The sequence below is a fragment of the Marmota monax genome, unplaced genomic scaffold, assembly GCF_021218885.2.
Source record: "Marmota monax isolate L192 unplaced genomic scaffold, Marmota_monax_Labrador192_F-V1.1 WCK01_AAM20220418_F8-fsc00199, whole genome shotgun sequence".
NCBI lineage: Eukaryota > Metazoa > Chordata > Mammalia > Rodentia > Sciuridae > Marmota > Marmota monax.
Window position 1 is genome coordinate 2192594 of NW_026694340.1, and position 11077 is coordinate 2203670.

The window sequence follows — 11077 nt, forward strand, 5'->3', positions numbered from 1 at the left end:
CATGCAGCCTGGGACCCAACCCACGGCCCCCCGCCTCGAGGTAGTAGCTACTGTGAAGGTGGTGGTAGCAACAGACACAGGCCTAGCAAAACAAGATACTTTCACATGTGACTCACACAGAGGACCAGAAGCAAAGTTACAGTGTGAAAACCAGAGTGGCTGAGACTCCTAGGGGAATCCCCTCCAGCTCCTGCTCTGCTTTGCTCCTTTAAAAAGCCCTGGCCAAGGCCCAGCACTCTAGAACCCTGCAAGAAAGAGTCCACCTCCCATCTGTGATGGGTAGGGGTATGCCCCACACCCCATCCCTGGCCAGGTCCCTTGATTCATATTCTCTCTCTCTCCCTCTCTCTCTCTCTCTCTCTCTCTCAGTCTCTGAAAGTACCCCTAAGCAGAGAAATAGGCAGAAGGGTATTCAGCCCAGGCCCCACAACTGCTCCAAGCTCATATTTTTCTCAACCTGGCTTCTTCCTAATCCACTCTGCGAGCTATCCCACATGCTTCCAATAAATTCCTATTTTACCCAAGACCACCAGAGCCAATTTCTGTTGCTTACAAGCAGTCATTCTAGAACACACATTCCCTGTGATGGCAGGATGCCCTGAAGCCCTTGGCAAAGGCCACCTGAAGCTCCTGACACACCCTAGGATTTTCTGCCACCCCCAAGAGACCAGCCTGGCTTTAAAAGCTGCTCCTGCCAGCTACCAGTGGCCTGACCTGGGGCACTTCCTTCCCCTGAGCCCCTAGTTCCCTCACCTGTAAAATGAAGCTGTTAATTAAAATCATAGGATTGGGGTAGAGATTAAATGAGATAAAAGAAAAGCTAATATACGGATGAGGACTCAGCCAACCTTAATTTCCTCTAACTGTCATATTCCAAGTATACCGATTCTCTGTTAACTTTATCTCCTGACTCCTTTGTTCCATTGTTATTGATGCCGTTGTTAGAAGCAAGAATAACATGGTCCATGCTGCATCACCCCGTTATGTGGCAAAGCATTCATTATCATCCCTGCTTCACAGACAGAGAGATTGAGGCCCAGAGTGTGATTTAGAGGGTGGACTCCCAAATCAGCCTCTCTGGGTTCACATCCTATCTCCAGCACTGCCAAGCTGTGTGAACTTGGGCCAGGTCACTTCTGCCTTCGGGTCTCTGCTTATCTGTAATATGGGTGCCTGCCTCACATACTAGGTAGGAATTATTAAGTTTGAGGTATATGACAGTGGCTTTGTTGTTATGTAAGAAATTGTTTATATTTTTAGGAATACATCATGAAGCATGTAAGAGTGAAATGATGTGATTCTTGGACTTGCTCTAAAATATTTAATTAAAAAGAAGAAGGAGAGAGAAAGGAGGAGTAATTGGAATAATTGTGACAAAACCTTCATAATGGCTAGATTGGGATGATGGAATATATGTGGGCTTGTTATATTATTATTTCTACCTTTGAGGTTTTTTTTTTTTTTTTGGGGGGGGGTGTACCAGAGATAAAACCCAGGAGCACTCAACCACTAAGCCACATCCCTAGCCCTATTTTGTATTTTATTTAGAGACAGGGTCTCACTGAGTTGCTTGGTGCCTCGCTGTTGCTGAGGCTGGCTTTGAACTCATGATCCTCCTTCCTCAGGTTCCAAAACCGTTGGGATTACAGGCATGGGCCACTGCACTGGGCAGGGATTCTTTTTTTTTTTTTTTTTAGTTATAGATGGACAGAATGTCTTTATTTTACTTTATGTGGTGCTGAGGATCGAACCCAGTGCCCCATGCATGCTAGGTGAGCACTCTATCACTGAGCCCACAACCCCAGCCCAGAGATTCTTTTTTTAATGTTAAAATCTCAAAGATATGGCCGGGTTCGCCTGTAATCCCAGCGGCTCGGGAGGCTGAGACAGGAGGATCACAAGTTCAAAGCCAGCCTCGGCAACAGCGAGGTGCCAAGCAACTCAGTGAGACCCTGTCTCTAAATAAAATACAAAATAGGGCTGGGGATGTGGCTTAGTGGTCAAGTACCCCTGAGTTCAATCCCCAGTACCCAACCCCCCAAAGAATCCTTTTCTGTGAGCAGGTCTGAGACTCCGCTGGGTGTCTGAGGGTGTAAGTAGACACAGGAGGTATTCAGTAAACATGCACTAACGCTGTTATTGTCATCATTGTTATTATCCAACCAGCCTGAGCCACTGATCCAGGACTTCTAACTGCCAGGTCACTCTCAGGGACAACTTGCACTATCCCTCCCCAGGGCCTTACCAGCCATGTGTCACAGCTCTGTCACCAACACTGAAGGTGGGGCTAAGGCAGGAGACTTGGGAACAGCTGAGTGATTGCCTGGGCTCTGACGTGGCCTGTCACTCCTGTTAAGCCAGTGTTAGCATTTCATTCCAAAAGACCCTTTCTGGAGTCAGTGAAACCTATGTCTGGTCAGTAGGCACACTTCAGAGTCCAGGTGAGCATGCTTCCACAGCCCCTTGGTGAGTGACAAGAGACAGAGTATGCACCACCAGTATGTAATAGGTGTAGGTAGCAGGGTGGGGGGAGGCAAGGAGGAGAAGGGGTTTCCTTTTGAGGGACCTGGTGTCCAGACTTCACCTTCTTTACTTCCCACCCCTACAGTTGAGACTCAGCCTGTTCCAGAGCCAACCACTAGGGGGCGTGGGCACGCAGCCCCTGCTGTTTGCAGGTGGGATCACCAGCCTCCAGTGAACAGGAGAGGGGAGGCTGTGGAAGGGGCCACCTGTTCATGCTGGGCCAGGGTTGGGGAATGAAGCAAGTTCCTCATCCCCACTGTCCCCCACACACCAAAACTTTATTTCCATTTCCATTTTTCTATAATAATATTAAATGGTCGATTTTTTTTTTCATTATGACAAAAGCAACTCAAGCCCCATACATGAAATGGGTGCCTTAGACTTGTTTGTTTTACACTGGTACATGTTTCAAGATTTCCTGAGTGTCGGGCAGGTGGCTACTCCATTCACCCGTAGAGGAAGATCCCTGACCCTGGGCCTTATTTTCCCCTGGGCACATGTCTGGATGTCATGGCATTCTCCCTAAGTCTCTCAGAGTTCTAGCAGTCTCTTCAGTGCTTTGGTTCCAGAGAAGTGAAATGGGGAGAATCACCCCCCAGCCTTGCCCCACAAGGCCCTGGATTTCCTTCCCTCCCCCCTCCACACACCTCCCCTCTCTCTCTCTCTCTCTTTCTTTCTTTCTTTTTCTGTTCCAGGAATTGAACCCAGGTGCACTTAACCACTGAGCCACATCCCCAGCCCTTTTTATGTTTTATTTTGAGACAGGGTCTCTCTAAGTTGCTTAGTGCCTCGCTAAGTTGCTGAGTCTGGCTTTGAACTCGTGAATCTCCTGCCTCAGGCTCCTGAGCCACTGAGATTATAGGCGTGTGCCACCTCCCTTTCTGACCATACTGATCTTCCACTGTTCTCCCTCTGAGGCATGTGCAGCGCAGTCTGCCATCAGGAGACATAAGGACCCCATGTCCTGTTCATACAGTGTTATTCTCCAACTTTTGGTTCTCTGGGTGTCCTGGCGGCAGCAGTGAAAAGTCAGGCCCTTCCTGCACCAGTCTCACAGTTTAGCTCCCCAAGCAGCCTACAAGCTGGTACCTGGGGCGCCTTTGGGACTTTCTGTGGGTGCAAAGGAAAGACCAAGAGAGCATTTCCCACGCTGACAAACGCAGTCTGTCTCACGCACTGTAAGTCCCACGGCTGAAGGGGTTTGAGTGCTTTCTGGCTCAGGGCAGCACCTGGCTCTCAAACACAGAGCGAACCGACAGCAGCAGGGCCGCGTGGGCATGCGCAGTTCAGAGGCAAGCCAGATCCCACCTCAGCCTGGGAGGAGCTGGGGCAAGAAGCCAGTTTGGGGGTCCTAGGAAGCAGGGCTGAGAGAGAGACAGGGAGTGTTTCTCAAACTCCAGAGAGGCAGAAATTCAGACTGATCTCTGAGGACCCAGTAGCTCCTCAGCTTCTCAGTTCTTGCCTTCCCAGAAACCAAAGACCAAGCACTGGTTCCAGGGTCCAGATGGCAGAAAGCTCCAAGCCCCACCTCAGGCCCAAGCCTGGAGCCTGAATCCACCACAACAGGCCAGTCTCTGGGGCCCAGGCTTCTGCAGCTGAGGAAACCCCCATCTCAACCTATGAATTTCAGAAGGGGAGTTTTCTGACACAGACCCAGTCCCACTATGAATCAGGATGAGCAGAGGGGCCCTGCTGACACCTTTCCCATCCCTCACCTTGTCTCTGCCATGCATTCAAGATAAAAGGAGATTAATCAGCAGCCAGCATGTTCTGGGCGGCTAGAAGCACCCCCAAAGGGAGAGAATGTTGGAGGGAAGAATGTATGGGTCACTGCTCAAAGGGGGCTAGAAGCACCAAAGTGCCCGCGTACAGCAGCAAAAGGAATCCCTAGTTTAAAAAGGTACCTTTTACGGGCTGGGATTGTGGCTCAGTGGTAGAGCGCTTACCTAGCACGTGGGAGGCACTGGGTTCGATTCTCAGCACCACATATAAATAAAAATGAATAAAAAATAAAGCTCCATCAACATCTTAAAATAATTTAAAAAAAAAAGTACCCTTTCTCCTAGACACTGCCCTCAGAATTGGCTCCACATATGGGTCCCTGAGCCCTTCTGGGGACAGGGACAGGGACAGGGATGCAACTCTTGCTTTAATTTCTTCCAAAAACCATGGATGGACTCAGAAGAGAAAGAGGAGAAAAGAGAGAATGGACAGAAGTTCTAAAATTATAAAAACAAAAACCAAAGTTTGACCGGGACGGGGAAACCCTTTCAGATGTCGTTAATAATAGAGTTGTGAACGAAAATAAGAAGAGCAATGCTGACGAGGAAAACCGCAATCCCCAGCAGTGGCCCACTGTAAGTCCCACGGCTGAAGGGGTTTGAGTGCTTTCTGGCTCAGGGCAGCACCTGGCTCTCAAACACAGAGCGAACCGAGAGCAGTCCTAAGGTGAAGGACCCACTTTCACCATCAGAGCGGATACCGCTCCGAGGACCTAGCCCATCACTCTGCTCCCACTGGAGGCTGGAGCATGGGGACAGGGGCACCCCAAACAGTTCTTTGACATTCTGTCTCCAGGAAACAGAATGCTTTCCCCCGCAAATAAGGAAGAGGTTGCTACACCAGTGGATAACCATTGGCATCTGAGACACTCCATCACCCATCCAGAAGCCCTGGAGACTGTGGCTCCGTTTGCTTGGTAGCCAGTAGCACCATTTCCCCAGAACTTCCACCAATTGAGGGCTCCTGCTGTCCCCACTATCCTCAGCCAAGGAAGGGGGAGATGTCTCTATGGGCTGCAGAGCTGAAGTCAATGTAGAGCCCAAAGACCGGGGTTTGAGTTGTTTGACCTTGAACGAGTCACTTCCTCTTTGTGAGCTGCGGTTTCCTCATCTGTAAAAGAGGGTTAAAAGACGGTACTGTACCTCTCAGGGTTGCTATGAGGATGGGATGAGATAACAGACGGGAAGGCACCTGTGAACAGCGAAGGCCTGGAATGTGTCTGGAGCCCAGAAAGTATTTATGGGCCATCTGCTCTGGGCCAGGCTTTGGCCCTGCCCAGGAACAGCCATGAACAAGGCAGACAAGTCCTGTGGGGGAAGAGGAGAAAGTGGGTGAGCAGGACACCCTAGGTCCACAGTCCCCACCCATGCCCAGAGAGCCTGTGCAGGGAACCCAGGTCTCCCCTGAAGCTGTCTGGGGTGACCCACCCCCTCAGCAGTGTCACCACCAAGGCAAACATAACCAGCCCCCTTCTGACTTTGGGATTGCCCAGCCCAGAAACCCCCTCCGTCCAGGTCCCTGCAGTGGAGATTACTCATCAGGGCTCCAATTTGTAACCAGAGTCACTCAGCAGTGAATTCACAAATTAGAGGTATCTTTCCGCCTGAGGGGAGGGGAGGGGACTTGCTCTGACCCCTGGTTGATGGTGTATTGTCACCCTGCTTTGGAGGCACTCTCCCTCCCATAAGAGGCCAACAGCAAAGAGCTCAGGCCCTAAGACAGACTGCCCTGAGTTTAGACCTCAGCTCTGCCTTTCACCAACTTGTAACCTTGGGCAAGGAACTTGACCTCCTTGGATTCACTTTTCCTAATAATAGCAATCCCAACCTCACTAGGATGTTGTGAAGACTAAGCAGGTGACTGATAGTATTAGACATAGCTGAGTTGCACAGTTGATTTTTATCTATTTAGCAAGCACAGGACTACAAACTTTTCCAAACAATAATGCATTTAATCCTCACAAGAATCACCACAAGAGATAGGTAGTATCATCATTCCGTCTATAGGAAAGAAAAACAAAGTCCAGAGAGGTTAAGCAACTTGCCCAAAGTCACAGAGCTACCCATGTGGCAGAGTCAAAATTGAGAGCCCAGCTGTCTCCCTTTGTGTCTTCCCATCTTTCTCCTTCCAGTCCCGGATTTTAGAACAAGCTGAAGCAAGTGAGGAGAGGCTGATTTAAGAACAAGCCCTAGCCCTCAATCTCTGCCTTCCCTAACCCCAGGAGGTCTGAGGGAGGTACCTGGGCTCCAGGTTTCAAGCTGCCAACCACTGCACTAAGCTGCCTCTTCAAAAAAGGTGGGGTTGTTGGTTAAGATCCCTTCAGACCAGCCTCTACAGCCATCACTCATTCCCAGCTTCCAGTCCCAGTGTGGAGTCAGAGGAGTCCAAACCTTTGCCCTCAAACTCACCTCTGTGCCTGCAGATGGTTAGAGGCCTTGCTATGGGCTCATCTGGGTCCAAGGAGGGACAGGGCCACCTAGAAAGAAGCAGGAACTGCCCACAGCCCTGGAGGCACCAGGAAGGTAGAAACCCCCCGCAGCAGCTTCCCTCCGGAGAGCCCCTAGCCTCTGCTCGCACACCTCTGGGGACAGAGAGCTCACTGCCTCTGTCACAGGCTGGGCGGCCACGGTTGGCCAGCTCGGCCTGGTAGATGTGCTTCCTCAAGCCGAGATGAAATCTCTCTGTGTAATTTCCTCCCATTAGCCCTGTCTCTGCCCTCAGGCCCCACAGGGCCAGCCGCTCCTCCAGCCCTCAGACATCTGGAGATGGCCATCTCTTGGCAGGACGAGTCTCCACTCAGGCTGAACAGCCAGGCCTCAGAAGGCGGGGCTCCTGGCGCCCTCCCACACGGTCCCTGCTGTCCAGTAGTGACTAGCAACACTGCAGGATCTCAGGGGCAGCCGCTTGCTTAGACAGCACCTGGGAAGCACCTCTCTGGGCTTGGCTCCGCCTTGCTGTCTGGGAACAATACTTGACAATGGTTACCACTTAGCTGTTCCCTGCTCTGCACTAGACATTGTGCTAAGGTCATTACAAGCATGAATCATCCCATCTTCTCCACTCTTGGAGGTAAGTATTATTACTACAACCACTTAACAGATGAGAAAAAGAAGGCTCAAGAGGCGGGTAACATGCCCAAGGTCTAGGTCACAATGAGCAAGTGAAGAACCCCAATTGCACACACAACTGGGAGTTTCCGCTTTTGTTCAACAGGAGACAAAGACAGCAGCTGAAGATCAGGAGACTCGCTCCCAGGAAACAGCCCCTGGGCTCAGGATAAGCTGAGTGGCTTCAGTTCTCAGGGCAATGGGAGTCTGGAAGGGAGGGAAGGATTCCCACAGACCTACCTGGACAGGTGGGGAACTTTCTGGATTAGGCAGAGACCAGAGATGGGCCTTGAAAATACAGACATTTCAGACACTGCAGAAATCCCAATGAAAGCAAAAAAAGAATGGAATCCCTCCAGCCCAGGAATGTGAAGAGCCATAGTAGACCTTAATTCAACAACTCCATCCTTTGGGCAGTGAGCATTTATTAAATGCCACAGTATGCTTGGTTCATGCTAATACTAGGCACAGATGAAAGTTCCACGATCCCAAAAGGCTGAGTGAGAATCCAGGAGGGCAGGAGTGAGACTGGTTAGAAATGTCAAGAGCACTCTGGGGGTTCTGCTCTTACTAACTTCCTCCACAAGAACACCAACTGGGAACACCTCCCTCAGAATTCCTGTATGTTTTGGATAAGGAGAGCTCCTCACTGCCCCCTGAAACCAACAGCATCCACGTTCCCCAAACTTTCAAGGGAAATGTATTGGTTTGAAAATCAAATATGGAGCCAGGCACAGTGGTACATGCCTGTAATCCCAGATATTTGGGAGGCTGAAGCAGGAGGATCACATGTTCAAGGCCAGCCTTAGCAACTTAAGGAGACCCTGTTTCAAAATAAAAAAGAGGGCTGGGAAGTAGCTCAGTGGTAGAGCACCTGAGTTCAATCAATCACAGTTTCTCTCTCTCTCTCTCTCTCTCTCTCTCTCACACACACACACACACACATACACACAGGGAACAATAGTTGTAGAATCAAATCACTGTGGGAGATGCTTGCCTGATGGAGGCTAGACAGGTTTCTCTTGCCCAGGACTTCCCAGACCCTTTACTGGCTGTGGACATTGGGACAGGCAGTGGTGACAGAATCTGGCACAGGTCTCTCTGCCCACCAAGTCCTAGTTGCTCCTTTCCCACACCCCAACTGCCCTGGGTTGGAGGACAAATGAAGCTAGAAATGAGGTGCACTCTTCACAGGGCCCTCAGCTAGGAGAGTCTTGTTGCCCTTTGTGATATGGTGGGCCATGCACATGGGAGGTGGCCTGTTCTAGGAGACGTAGTAAACAGGGAGAGTTGGGGTCCTGGGGAGGGGACCTTTGGGAGGAATTGTCCCATTACAAAGGATGGAGGGACTTCAGAACTGGGACATGAAGAGGTGCCAGTCTAGACAAAAGCTTAATGAAAAATCAAACTCTTCCCAAAGATGCCAGTTCACTGGGCCCCACGGACCCTATGAGGTCAAAGTCCACCATAACACCAAGAGAGGGTTACAACCCCACCTGAAGAAGGCCCTGTCCTTTTTTATATTATTACTTGTTATTTTTAGATATATATGACAGCACAATGTATTTTGACATATTATACATACATGGAGTATAACTTCCCATTCTTATGATTCTACACGATGTGGAGTTTCACTGGTGGTGTATTCATATATGAACTTAGGAAAGTTATGTCTGATTCATTCTACTGTCTTTCCTATTTCCATCCCCCTTCCCTTCATTCCATTTTGTCTAATCCAATAAACTTCTATTCTTTCCTCCCCATCCTCATTGTATGTTAGCATCCACATATCAGAGAGAACATTCAGCCTTGGGTTTTTTAGGATTGGCTTATTTTGCTTAGCATGATAGTCTCTAGTTCCATCCATTTACCTGCGAATGTCATAATTTCATTCTTCTATATGGCTGAGTAATATTCCTTTGTGTATGTATAGCACATTTTCTTTATCCATTCATCTATTGAAGTGCACCTAGGTTGGTTCCATAGCTTAGCTGTTGTGAATTGAGCTGCTCTAAACATTGATGTGGCTGAGTCACTGTAGTATGCTGATTTTAAGTCCTTTGGGCTATGTATTGGGTAATGGGATAACTGATTCAATGGTGAGTCCATTCCAAGTTTTATATATATATATATATATATATATATATATATATATATATATATATATATATGCATAATACCTTTATTTTTACTTTATTTATTTTTATGTGGTGCTGAGGATTGAACCCAGGGCCTGGCATGTGCTAGGGGAACGCTCTACTACTGAGCCACAACTCCAGCCCTCCTGCCATGCATTCCAAGTTTTCTGAGGAATCTCCATACTGCTTTCTAGAGTGGTTGCACCAATCTGCAGTCCCACCAGCAATGTGTGAGTGTAATTTTTCCCCCACATCCTTGCCAACATTTGTTACTTGTATTCTTGATAATTGCCATTCTGACTAGAGTGAGATGAAGTCTCAATGTAGTTTTAATTTTCATTTCTCTAATTGCTAGAGATATTGAACATTTTTTCATATATTTGTTGACCAATTGTATTTCTTCTTCTATAAAGTGTTCAGTTCCTTTGCCCATTTATTGATTTTTTTTTTGTTTTGTTTTGTTTTTTGTTTTGTTTTGTGTGTGTGTGTGTGTTAAGTTTTTTGAGTTCTTTTTACATCCTGAAGATTAATGCTCTGAGGTGCAGGTGACAAAAGATTTTTCTACCATCCTATGGGTTCTCTCTTCACATTTTTGATTATTTCCTTTTCTGTGAAGTTTTTTAGTTTGATACCATCCCATTTATTGATTCTTGTGCTTTTGTTTCTTGTGCTTTAGGAGTCTTGTTGAGGAATTCAATTCCTAAGCTGACATAATGGAGAGTTCAGCCAACTTTTTCTTCAAGTAGGTGCAAAGTCTCTGGTCTAATGCCTAGGTCCTTGATCTACTTTGAGGTGAGTTTTGTGCAGGGTGAGAGATAGGGGTTCAATTTCATTCTGCTACATATGGATTTCCAGTTTTTCCAGCACCATTTATTGAAGAAGCTATCTTTTCTCCAATGTATATTTATAGGCTCTGTTGTCTTAAATCCCACCTGCCTTCCTAACTGCCACAGTGCATGCCATGACATGAACCCCTGGCTCCCAGGACCTCTATTTGGCTTGATGTCAGTGTGCTACATGGCAGGTTCCAGACAGCATGTTCTAGACCTGCTAACTCCTCCCCAGATTCCAAGTGATCACTGCTGTGAATAATCCATCTAACCATTCACTCAGCGGTCCATCCAAAAATTTCTGAGCATTGCAGTTTGCCAGCTCCAGGTTTGGCCCTAGGGATAAGCAGAGAACCCTGTCCCAAGAAAAAAGATGTACTAGTGTCTCTTTCCTAGTAAGACATTCCTACCCCAAGGGGCTGGGGCAGCCCAAAATGGGGTTAATGTGGGCACATTCCTCTGAGTTTGCAGGTGGTCCCACATCAACACAAGGGCTTGGCACACCCTGCTTCCTACTGCATCTGTGATGTCTCTTCACCCTCAGCTCTGGTCTCATGGCTGTGAGCTCCTCCTGGCATGCCCGGTGTTAGCACAAATAACACAGCAAAGGCAAACTTCAAATCAGCTAGCTTTTCTTCATTGGTCAAGCACCTGGCATGGCTCATTTTGGGGCAGAAAAAGGCAAAAAGCTGAAGCA